This window comes from Jaculus jaculus, chromosome 13 (assembly GCF_020740685.1).
Source record: "Jaculus jaculus isolate mJacJac1 chromosome 13, mJacJac1.mat.Y.cur, whole genome shotgun sequence".
NCBI classification, from domain to species: domain Eukaryota; kingdom Metazoa; phylum Chordata; class Mammalia; order Rodentia; family Dipodidae; genus Jaculus; species Jaculus jaculus.
In genome coordinates this window covers 71,364,885-71,377,974 of record NC_059114.1, presented here as the reverse complement: position 1 = coordinate 71,377,974, position 13,090 = coordinate 71,364,885, and positions in this window count along the sequence as shown.

Here is a 13,090-nt window from a genome sequence, read left to right as displayed (position 1 = left end):
TCCTAACATGATGGCCACGCCCTCCAATAAGCCATTCCCCACATTCCTGAGCATAACCAGGACCAGCAGTTTCAAGACTCCCCTGCCCGCAAAAGGCTGGTCCCCCTCCCTAGTTGGAGCCCTATAAGGAGACCTCTGCTTCTTACCATCCTTGAAACAGTTACATTCCTCAGCCTGCCCCTGGCTCCTAGCTAGCCAGTCATCTCCCCGCCCTCCTTTAAAAGACTGCACCTTAGGTCTCGGATGCGACTTCTCTGGCCTTGCATCTTGGGACCAGTGAACTTCACCCTAAAGCTATGCCAAAACCTGAACTAGCGTTACTGATCTGGTCTGATCTGCTTTCTCACTGGTCAAGCCTTTCATCTGGTGCCAAAACCTGGCAGATGCTGAGCCCCAAGTCCAGAAGGGCAAGGCCCCCAGGTGGACTGTTGGAGGCTGCTCCTCTTCCAGCTGGGCACCCAACACCTTCTGATGTAAGGTAAGTTGCCTGATATTTAGCCTCCACCTCCGGGAGACCCTGTCTGAAGTCGCAGCCATGCCAAGACAAGCCCTTCTGTTTTTCTCTGCTGCCAAGCTGCCGAGTACCCTAAGGCGCTGGGAGACGTTCCCCCTTAGGATCTCCCTCCCCCTTGCTGTTTTGGAGCCAGGCCACTGTGGGGGACGCCTCACTCTGGTCTCTGCCCCCAGGACTCAGAGCCTCCAGCCTGGGAAAGCCCTATATCAAAACTCTCGACCCCCAGTCTCCTCTGGGATGTCTGTTACAAAACATATTCAAGTTGGAGCTTTCTCAAACCATTAAACCTAAATGCCCGATCTTTTATTATCAAAAAAAAAAAAAAACACCTTTTTAAAAACTCAACAACAACTCACACTGGTCTTGAGAAGACACTCTACATTTCAAAGTCCTCCATGATGTACACACTTTTGTCGCCACACTGGCAAATGGTCAGAGCTCCCTTATGATCAGGCTTTTCGGGATGTACACTCTCGTCTTCTTCTCTGTCCCCAGTGATCCATGGCTCAGGTTCTCCTAGCCAAAGTAAACCAGCCTATGAACCAATCAGAAGCGCAGGACTCAAATCCCCAACCCCAGTCCTCAGCACTAAGTGAACTCCCGGAACACCTGCCTTCCCCACCGCACGGCCCATCCAGTGGTTCCCAGCCTTCCCGTGTTCGCCCCCTCCTGCCGCCATCCCCACCCCTCCTTCCCTCTCGACCCCTCCTGCCCCTCCTCCTGCTCCAGCTCCTCTTCCCTCATCTCCTACTCCCCCCTCAATCACAGGCTCTCTTCCAAGCCCTGAGGGTCTTTACCACCCCAGTTCCCTTTCTCCTCTCCCTTCGCCTCGCCTCATCCCGTTCTGAGGCCTTAGTCTCTCTTCTGCCCTATCTGCCAGACTCCGCCTCCTCTTCCCCTCCCTTACCTCACCCTATGGTCCTCCCTCCTCCTCCCTCCTCTCTTCCAGCTCCAGACTCCCCCCCCCAAAGCCTCACAGACCCATGAGGACACCTCCTCTGCACCCCAAACAACCCACCCCTAACCCTATCTTCCCTTATAGAACCCCACCCTGCTCATGCAGTCCTCTACCCCACACCCCTCAACCTCCACCCTCTCACTTCCTCTGGTCCTGAAACTCCTAATCCTTCTGACCCCTCTCGTATCACCTCCCATACACAGTCACAACAGCCTCTTGCTGCCCGCATCTTTCCCCTCCCGGAGGTGGCAGGGGCTGAAGGTGTTGTCCAGGTACATGTTCCCTTTTCTATCAAGACCTGTCCCAAGTTGAGAAACGCCTTGGCTCTTTGTCCACCAACCCAACCTCCTATCTTAAAGAATTCCGTTACCTCTCAGCACCCTAACCCGGCATGACTTACATGTTATTCTTTTTGGCACCATCCTCCCAGAAGAACGAGAATGAATACAGACTGTGACTAAACAATACGCTGACAGACTCACGTAACTAACCAAACTTTTCCTTCTGGGGCTCAGGCCACTCCTGATAGAGATTCAACCTGGAGCCGGGTGTGGTGGCGCACGCCTTTAATCCCAGCACTTGGGAGGCAGAGGTAGGAGGATTGCCAATGGTTCAAGGCCACCCTGAGATGACAGAGTTAATTCCAGGTCAGCCTGGACCAGAGTGAGACCCTACCTCGAAAAAAAAAAAAAAAACAGATTCAACATCGAATTATAAGGACGGACATACAGGTTTCAGGAAGCTATGGTCCAATATACCTGCTTTGGAGGTAGGGGCCACGGTACATGCTACCCATTTTATTTCCCAGTCCTCCCTCAATATTTACAAAAAAAAAAAAAAAAAAAACAAAGAGGACACCAAAAGGGCCTTGAACTACCATTTTGTATACTTTATTCATTTTTTGTTAATTAATTTTTTCTCAGTAAATACACTCAAGTTGATATCAGTGTTAGGCTCATCCATGTCCTGCCCCCTCCCCCTGGCCCCTCCTTGTTAAGGGATATGGGTCATGAATTGTGCAGTTAGCCCACAGTTATGGGTAAGAGAAATGTCTCTGTGTATTGTGACCCAGCGTGTGGCTCTGATATTCTTCCCACCCCCTCTTCCACAAAATTTCCCAGAGGCATGTTGGGTTCATGGAAGTTGAGTGCAGGTACGGATCTAAATTCCAACCTAAACATTGGCAGAGTGCTTGACCTCTGCTGGCTTCCTGGAGGGTGCTTGCTTATGCTGCTGCTGGTGGCATTTCTCTCTCTGTGGTCCTGTGAAAGGGGCCAGATTCTTCTCCATTATGGAACATAACCTGGATTTGTAAGCTTCAAATAAACCCCTTCCTCCAGTAAACTGTGCCTGCTTTGGAAGTTCATCCCAGCAACATGGAGCTGAAGTCAACAAAACAGATAATGATAATCCAAAGAAATGACCTGTCTTAATATCCGACAAAATGGACTTCAAACCAGAATGAATTAGAACAGATATTTTAAAAAGGTTACTTTATACTAATCAAAAGAACAATTAACCAACAGGACAATACCATCGTAAATGTATTTGTACAAAACACAGGTGAGACTGATTTTATAAACAGTATCCAATGGACATGAAGTCAAAGATAAATCCCAACACAGTAATAGTGGGTGACTTCCATTATACTATAACCAATAGACAGGTGATCTAGACTGAAGATAAATGGAGTTAAATGATACCATACATCAAATGAACCGAATAGATAGAGCATTCTATCCAAGGAGAACAGAATAAAAAGAAACCAATGGAACTTTCTCTCAAATAGGTCACACATATTAAGACACAAATCAAGTCTCAAGAAATTTAGGAAAATTGAAATAACTTCTTGTATTCTATCTGACCACAATACAGCAAATCTAGAAATTACCAAGAGAAACAATAGAATGTACACAAACTCCTAGAGATTAAACAATACACTATTGAATAATCAATGAGTACCTGAAGACCTCAAGAAGGAAATTAAAAATTTCTGAGACCTGAATGAAAGCTCAACATACCAAAACCTATGGGATACAGTGAAGGCAGTCCTAAGAAGGAATTTTATACATATAAATGTGCACACCACAAACATAGAGAGATCTCAGATACCAATGATGTGCCTGAAGATTTGGGATAAATAAGAACAAACCAGTTCCAAAATTACCAGATGGAGAGAAAAAAATAAAATTTCAGTGGGAAATCAGTCAATAGAAATGAAGGATGGAAAAAAGAATTGTTGAGGGCTGGAGCGATGGCTTGTCAATTAAAGTACATAAGCCAGACACACAGTGATGCAAGTACACAAAGTCGCACATGTGCACAAGAGGCTGCATGTGTGTTTAGTTGCATTGCAGTGGTTGGAGGCCCTGGCACACCAATTATCTCTCTCACTCTTGCATAAAAAGGCAGTTTGTTGGGCTTGCTTCACAAAACAATTCATTGAGGGGCTGGAGTGATGTCTTAGCAGCTAAGGCGATTGCTTGCAAAGCCAAAGTACCCAGGTTCTCATCTAAGCAAGGTTCCAAAGATGGTACAAGCATCTGCACTTCATTTGCAATGGCTGAAAGCCCTGGCACACCCAGTGTCTGTCTGTCTCGCTCTCTTCTTCTCCCTGCTTCTTTCTCTCTCCTTTCTCTCTCTCACACAAATAAATTAATACAATTTTTTTTTTAAAAAAGAGGGCTGAAGAGACTGCTTAGAGGTTAAGGTGCTGGTCTGCAAAGCAGAAGGAACAGGTTCAATTCCCCAGTACCAACATACGCCAGATACACAAGGTGACATATATGTCTGGATATGGATTTCAGTGACTGGAGACTCTAGTGTGCTAATTCTCTCCTCTCTCTCTCTCTCCTTCTTTCTCTGTATTAAATAAATAAATAAATAAAATATTTTTTAAAAGAGAAAGAGAAAGAAGTCCATAATCTAAAAGATAAGAGATAAGAAGAGGTTTTGCAATATTGAAACAACTATGAATGAATTTCGAGACTCATAAGGACATACTTCAAGACGCTGTATTCTCCCGCACTGGAAAGTCTAAAGGAAATGGACGAATTTCTCAATATATGTGATGTACCAAAATTAAGGTGAAATGAGTTAAGTAATTGAATTGCATCTATATATAACAGTGAGATTGAAGCAGCAATTTAAAATATCCCACTGGAAAAAAGTGACTGTACAATTCTATTGTATCCTTCCAGAAGATCTGAAACTACTACTTCTCAGATCATTTCCTACAACTGAAAAAAGTAGAATGTTCCTTAACTGCTTCTATGAATCAAGCATTATGCTAATTACAAAACCAGGGTTAGATACAACAAATATAAGTGCAGACAAATATCTCTGAAGAGAAGTAGCTGCGAAAAAATGCTCACGAAAATACTTGCAGATCAAATTCAACAACATATGTAAATAACATCCATCTCAAGCAAATGGATTTAAGTCCAGAGATGGAGGAGGGTTCAGAATGCATCTATACCATATAAATAAACTCAAGGAAAAGATCACATGATATCTCAATAGATGCAGAAAAGGATTTGACAATCACTTCGTGGTCTTTTGTCTCTGATCAAGTATAGAAAAGCATTTCACAAAATGCCACATCCTTTTATGATAACAGCTTTGGAGAGTCTAGGGGTAGTGAAAAGATAACTCAACACAATGAAGGTTCTATATAACAAATCCATAGCCAATATCATGCTAAATGCTTTACAGTGAAGCCTTTCCACTAATATCTGAGACAAGACAAGGGTGCCCACTCTCCATTGCTATGTAATGTAGTGCTTGAATTCAGCCAAAGCAATAAGACAAAAGAAATGGAGGGGCTTCCTGGTTAAGGTGTTTGCTTGTAAAGCCTAAGAATCCAGGTAAATATCAATAACCCAACAGAAGAGGTCCCTCAGTGGAACCGGAGCAGGGAAAAGGGAACATAATGGGAATATGACCTACAAGCAATGTGTGAAACCAAGAAAGAACAGTCAGGAAAGAAAGAAGAAATAAAACTCATCACCAGAAAACAAATCTTCTTATCAGTAATTAGGATAATAAACTAATAGACATATCTCAAAAGAATAAACATAAATGAGCAATAAACAATTGAGAAAGTTTTCTACAGCATCCTTAGCCTGCAGGGAATTGCAACCTAAAACTCCTATGTCCCATCAGAATGATTATCACCAAGAAAAAAAATGTCAACAAATACTGGAAGATTATGAATGTAAACTAGTGTAGCCACGACAGAAATCATCAATAATAAAACTAAAAATAGAACTACCATATGATTGAGATATGTGTGTGTGTGTTTGTGTCCATATATATATATATATATATATATATATATATATATATATATATATATATATATATCTCACTACTGAATACTATAGAGATACATGTACATCCATGATGATTGATGTGCTATTCGCAATAGCAAAGAAATGGAGCCAACATATGTGAGGAGCTGAGACAGTTGCCATTACAAGATGGCGCTTACTTCCTGCCAAGGGGCAGGACAATCAACTCCTTACTTGGTCATGTCTTAGCGGCAGTCGTGCTTGATGCTGCGCATTTGCGTGATGTAATGCACCCTGGGCCTATCCCGTGGCCCTGGGTGGTGGGTGAACAGGTGGCAGCCAATCCGTAGGTGCCTCGTAGTGCTACACCCTATAAAAGCAGCTACACTCCCGCGCCCCGGCCCCTCGCCATCAGCTTTCCTGTTAACCAACAGGCTCTCCAATAAAGTGTGATCAAGAAGGATCTTCATTTGCTGGTCGTCTTCTCCTGCTGGTCAGGGGGTTCGCCGCAAACATATCCATCTACAGACAAATGGATAAATAAAAAGTGATACCACAGTACAACAAAAAAAAAGGTGATACATAATACACAACAGAACTTTATCAGCCATAACAAAAATAAAATGACAACATTTTCAGGAAAATGGATGCAACTGGAAATCATTATGGTAAGTCAAATAAACTAGGTTCAGAAAAAAATACTGCATGTTATTTATCCATACACAGAAACAAGGTTTTGATTTGTACTTATGTGCATGAGGGGTAAGGATACATATAAGCCATGAAACTAGAGAGGGGAGCACAAGAGAAGAAGAGAATACCTTGACAGAAGGGGAAAGGCACAAATAAAAAAGGAAACATAAGGAGTAATGGAATTTTGTGACATGAAAGCAGATGAAAACTATCAGGGAGGAACAAGAGGAGCATCAAACCAGAGACAGGGGAAAGTGTAGCAGTCATTTATTTTAACCGTAGGCTAGAGGTAAAGCTCCATGATGGAAGAAGAAAACATGGTATGAGTAAAGGCTGCACATCACCTGCTGGACAACAGCAGATGGACAGCAGCAGCAGGAGAGTGAGCTCAACACTGGCAAGGAGAAGTCGACCATAGTGCCATAAGCCTGCCCCCAACAAAATACTCCTCCAAGAGTCTCCAATTCCCAATTTGCCATTACCTGTGGACCTACATTCAGAACACACGAGTTTATGGAGGACACCTAATTCCATCCACCACATTTTGTCACTGACCCCCATAAACTAACAACAATCTATGTAACATGCAATGTGTTCTGTTCAACTTTGAAAGTCTCCATAGGTTTTCAATCCCAATGCTATCCAAATATCCCCATGGTCCAAGGTCACTTAACTCTTCCCTGAGCCATAAAACAAATAAAAATGCACATAATGGCATAGAGTAAATGTTCACACTGCAAAAAAAATTATTGAGCAAATGAAAGGTTTAAAGGAAAAAAAAAGCAGGGCAGACATCAAATTCTTTAACTCTAAGAGTGATATCTCTAACCAGTGAAGAGTCTCTGGAATTCAAATTCCACCCCTCTAGCTGGGCTCCTCATAGCCTTGGAAACAATGATTCCAAACCAGCAGCTCTCCTTGTTGGCCACTTCACAGTCGTGGCATTTCAAAAATTCTTAGGGTCTCTACATCAGCCCTTGGTTCATCCACATGACTCAATCAGGTCTCCACACAGGTAATTCAACAAAACTGCTTCACACTGCACATGGCCATTTCAAATAAACAAATCCACGTTGCAAATCCAATAAGCCTCTGTTTCCTGCTTTTTTTCATACAGGACAGAATGAGATCATGCTGGAATTTAAAAGGAAGCCAGCTCCCTGGTGGCCAGCCCTCATAGTGCTGGAAATACTGTGTGAGGGGCTAGGGCATGATGGTCACAAACAGTGTGAGCAAGCAGGAGATTCTACTAGGTACAAAATCAACCAGCTAGGACTGGAGGGATGGTTGGCTAAATGGTTAAGGTGCTTGCCTGCAAATCATAATGACCGGGGTTCACCTCCCACATAAAGCAAGATGCACTGAGTGGCACATGCATCCTGAGTTCATTTTCAGTAGCTGGAGGCCCGAATATGTCCATTCATTTTGTGTCTCTCTCTTCTCTCTCTGTTTGAAAAAAATAATTTAAAAAATGTAACCAGCTGGACCAAATGTACATAGTTGTGCAACAGTGGCACAAAGCCTATATGGGTATTTAATAGTTCTCTGACTAAATGAGAGGCCTGCCGAGTAGGACAACGCATGCCTGTTACCAAGTCAGAATTCAAGTGATACAATAATTACAGACTCCAGAGAAAACCTCCCTCTACATTTTTGCCAAAAAGTGTGGCTATACACATCAAAAAGTCTCTCAATTAACTATGCTTATCTAACCCTTTACTGAGTGCAGCTCACACTCTTGGTTGGTGTGGTAGATTGCAAGTATGTTCCCCATAGACTCAGATATTGTATTAAAGCTTGTAACTAGGGTCTCCAGCCCACCTGGCTGTGAGAGGTTTCACTGGGGCAGATCTTGGTATTCAACCAATAATTCTTTTTGAGGGGAAGTTCTGAATTCCAGGACAAAGAAGAAGAGATATGAACCCGGGAGTCCTGCTTGTTGCCTTTTTGGTGTGTGCTTGCTGGTACTGGTATTTTGATTGCTGCATTTGTGGCTCTCTGCTTATATCTGTGAAAGGGAGCCAGCTTCTTTTGCCATTTGTGGAAACTTCCTGGGTCTGAAAGCTTGAAGTAAATCCTTTCCTCCTCTAAACTGCGACTGGGTTTGTTTATTTATCCCAGCAATATGAAACTGTCTACAACACAGATTTGGTACCAGAAGTGGGGTGCTGGTGTGTGCAATGAATCTGACCATGCAGAATCTGGTTTATGGAGCATGTGTACTGAAGGAATATACATGGACTTGGAACTTTGGACTGCAGAAGACATAGAGATGAGTAAGCCAACTTTTATGGGCTAGTCTAGCAAGGGTATGGAAGTACTAAATGTGGAGAGAATTGTGTTCTTTTATGAACTTTCAAAGGAGAAGGAGATAACGCCAGAGAATTTTGTTGGAATGAGCTACTGGCATAAAGGCTGGCTGTGTTCCACTACCCATGACCAGACAGTTTAATCAACATTGATTTAGTAAGTAGTGGACTGGGGTGTTTACCAGAAGATAAATAACTAAAAAATGTATGCTCTGAAAATGGGAACAATTCAAGGAAATTTAAAGTTACTGGCACAGAGGAAGATTTATGGTTACTGTGGTTGCTATTGTCAAGAAGACTCTATCATTCAGAATGGACCAATTACTTTACATTAAAACACGAAAAGATGCCTGACGTGATTCTAACCTGGAAAGACTGAATGGAAGAAATGCAAACTCTTTTGAAAAGAGAGGATGAAAAGATAACCTTGTTTTTAAAATCATGATGTATTTTGTTCCTGGATGAACAATATGGCTGTACCTCTGCACACCTGGTATTGATTTTGAAGCATAAACAATTCATGGAAGTGGGTGCACATGCTTCCAGTAGCCACTGCTGAAATGTGTTATGGGAAAGAGGATGATTTCCTTTTGTGGACACTGAGGCCTTTTAAGTTAAATAAGAGCCACTGCTGAGATGCAGCATGGGAAGCAGGATAAATTCATGTATTGAAGGCTGAAAAGGACAGTGTATGGACATGAACATGGACTATGGTTTGCAATGGACACCAGAAGATGTTTTGGTTATGTGAAGTGTTGTTGGCTCAGTATGGTCGTTTACCCTGGCTATTTAACCCAGATGGAGGAATAGAAGTTGGAAATCTAAAAGCATTTATTACTGGTTGGATGTTGGCCTTGAACTGCAGATGTTTGATGTTTACTTGATGGTTATTGATTTGCCATTGGTCCAGTCCTTTTTTTGTTATGCCTCATAGCAATGGGAATGTTTAATCTACACCATTATATGTTGGAAGAATGCAACTGTTTTGATTTTACAGAACTCACTGTTAGAAGACCATCTTGAATCTCTGATGAGATTTGGGAAAGTAACAACCTTAAAGTTTGTAAAGAGTAGGAGAACCATTGAAGTTATATGAAATACGATTTGCAATGTGAAATGGTCATGAATCTATTGAGGGCCAGAGTTGGAATGTGTATGTTCCACATAGACTCAAGTTTTTTAAAGCTTGTAACTTAGGTCTCCAACAACCTGGCTTTGGGATGTGTCACTGGTAGCAGATCCTGGGATCGAGTCCTAAAATGTGTTTGGGGGTTGATGTGAATTCCAGCTAAAAGGTATGAAATAGGCCTGAGCTCTGGAATCCTGCTTGATGCTAGTTCCTACTTGCTGATCTGTTGGTGTATGTGCTGGTGCTGGTGTTTTCTTACTTTAGTGTTTCCCTGCCTGGAACTGTGAAAGGGAATAAGTTTCTTCTGCCATATCTTAAACTTCCCCTGAATTTGTAAACTTGAAATAAATCCTTTCCTCCTCTACATTGTGTCTGGTTCAGATGTTCATCCCAGAAACATGAACTGTCTACAAGAGTTGAGAACCTGTTTATAGTTTTCATTAGTTTTGGTTTTTGTTTTTACAGATAACAGGGATTACTAGGGAGAACCAAAATACATCATGTGGAAAGCAAAGATAGGAGACTGACTGGCTTCATGAAAGAAGCCACCTCTTGCACATCAGCCACAGTACAGGTGATACCACAGAGGAAATAGCAAGTTAAACATAACCTGCTTCAGGGAGATGGTGATAGATACTGAGGGCACTCAAAATTCATCAAAGCAGAGATCCAGAAGTTGCAGCAATTTCAACAATGAAGTACACTTATAATCAGCTCACCAAGTCTCAGGGAAAATTGCAGAAGAGAAGGAATAAAGATTGCAAGAGCCACACACAGTGGAAAAGAGTAACCTGAAGCATTGCCCCTATCCACAGAGACTGACATTCAGAGCCCCTTTGGGAATACCAGAAATCCCAGGGAGGAGGGACCTCAGTGAGTGGGGTCAGGGAACAAGGGATATAAGAGGATACCATGAGGGCGATCCAGTTGTGATTTGTCCATACAGTAAAGTTCTTAATTAAAATTTTTTTTTAATTTTTATTAACATTTTCCATGATTATAAAATATATCCCATGGTAATTCCCTCCCTCCCCACCCCCACACTTTCCCATTTGAAAATACATTCTCCATCATATTTCCTCCCCATTACAATCATTGTACTTACTTATATACAATATCAACCTATTAAGTATCCTCCTCCCTTTCTCTACCCTTTATGTCTCCTTTTTACCTTACTGGCCTCTGCTACTAAGTATTTTCATTCTCACGCAGAAGCCCAATCATCTGTAGCTAGGATCCACATATGAGAGAGAACATGTGGCGCTTGGCTTTCTGGGCCTGGGTTACCTCACTTAGTATAATACTTTCCAGGTCCATCCATTTTTCTGCAAATTTCATAACTTCATTTTTCTTTACCGCTGAGTAGAAACCCATTGTATAAATGTGCCACATCTTCATTATCCACTCATCTGTTGAGGGACATCTAGGCTGGTTCCATTTCCCAGCTATTATAAATTGAGCAGCAATATACATGGTTGAGCATGTACTTCTAAGGAAATGAGATGAGTCCTTTGGATATATGCCTAGGAGTGCTATAGCTGGGTCATATGGTAGAACAATCTTTAGCTGTTTTAGGGACCTCCACACTGTTTTCCACAATGGCTGGACCAGATTGCATTCCCACCAGCAGTGTAGAAGGGTTCCTTTTTTTACACATCCCCGCCAACATTTATGATCATTTGTTTTCATGATGGTGGCCAATCTGACAGGAGTGAGATGGAATCTCAATGTAGTTTTAATCTGCATTTCCCTGATGACTAGTGATGTAGAACATTTTTTAGATGCTTATATGCCATTCGTATTTCTTCCTTTGAGAACTCTCTATTTAGCTCCATAGCCCATTTTTTGATTGGCTTGTTTGATTCCTTATTACTTAACTTTTTGAGTTCTTTGTATATCCTAGATATTAATCCTCTATCAGATATATAGCTGGTGAAGATTTTTTCCCATTCTGTAGGTTGCCTCTTTACTTTTTTCACTGTGTCCTTTGCAGTGCAAAGTCTTTTAATTTCATGAGTTCCCAGTGATTAACCTGTGGTTTTATTGCCTGAGCAATTTGGGTTGTATTCAGAAAGTCTTTGCCAAGACCAATATGTTGAAGGGTTTCCCCTACTTTTTCCTCTAGCAGTTTCAGAGTTTCAGGTCTGATGTTAAGGTCTTTAATCCATTTGGACTTAATTCTTGTGCATGGTGAGAGAGAAGAATCTATTTTCATCCTTCTGCAGATATATATCCAGTTTTCAAAACACCATTTGCTGAAGAGGCTGTCTCTTCTCCAATGAGTATTTTTGGCATTTTTATCAAATATCAGGTGGCTATAGCTACTTGGGCTTACATCTGGGTTCTCTATTCTGTTCCACTGATCTACGTGTCTGTTTTTGTGCCAGTACCATGCTGTTTTTGTTACTATGGCTCTGTAGTATAGGTTAAAATCAGGTATGGTGATACCACCAGCCTCATTTTTATTGCTCAGTATTATTTTAGATATTCGAGGTTTTTTGTGATTCCAAATGAATTTTTGGATTGTTTTTTCTATTTCCATGAAAAATGCCTTTGGAATTTTGATAGGATTGCATTAAATGTGTAGATTGCTTTAGGTAAGATTGCCATTTTCACAATATTGATTCTTCCAATCCAGGAACAAGATTGTTTCTCCACTTTCTAGTGTCTTCTGAAATTTCTCGCTGAGTGTTTTAACGTTCTATTGTATAGATTCTTTACTTCCTTCGTTAGGTTTATTCCAAGGTACTTTATTTATTTTTTTTTTTTGATGCAATTGTGAACGGGAGTGATTCTCTGATTTCATCCTCTGTGTGTTTGTTGTTAGCATATATGAAGGCTACTGATTTCTGTGTATTTATTTTGTATCCTGCTACATTGCTGTAGGTTTTGATCAGCTCTAACAGTTTGCTAGTAGAGTCTTTAGAGTCCTTCATGTATAGAATCATGTCATCTGCAAATAATGATAACTTGATCTCTTCCTTTCCAATTTGTATCCCTTTTATGTGTATCTCTTGCCTTATTGCTATGGCTAAGACTTCCAAAACTATATTAAATAAAAGTGGGGACAGTGGACACCCTTGTCTGGTTCCTGATTTTAGTGGAAAAGCTCCCAGTTTTTCCCCATTTAATAATCTGTTGGCTGTAGGCTTGTCATAAATAGCCTTTATTATTTTGAGATATGTTCCTTCTATT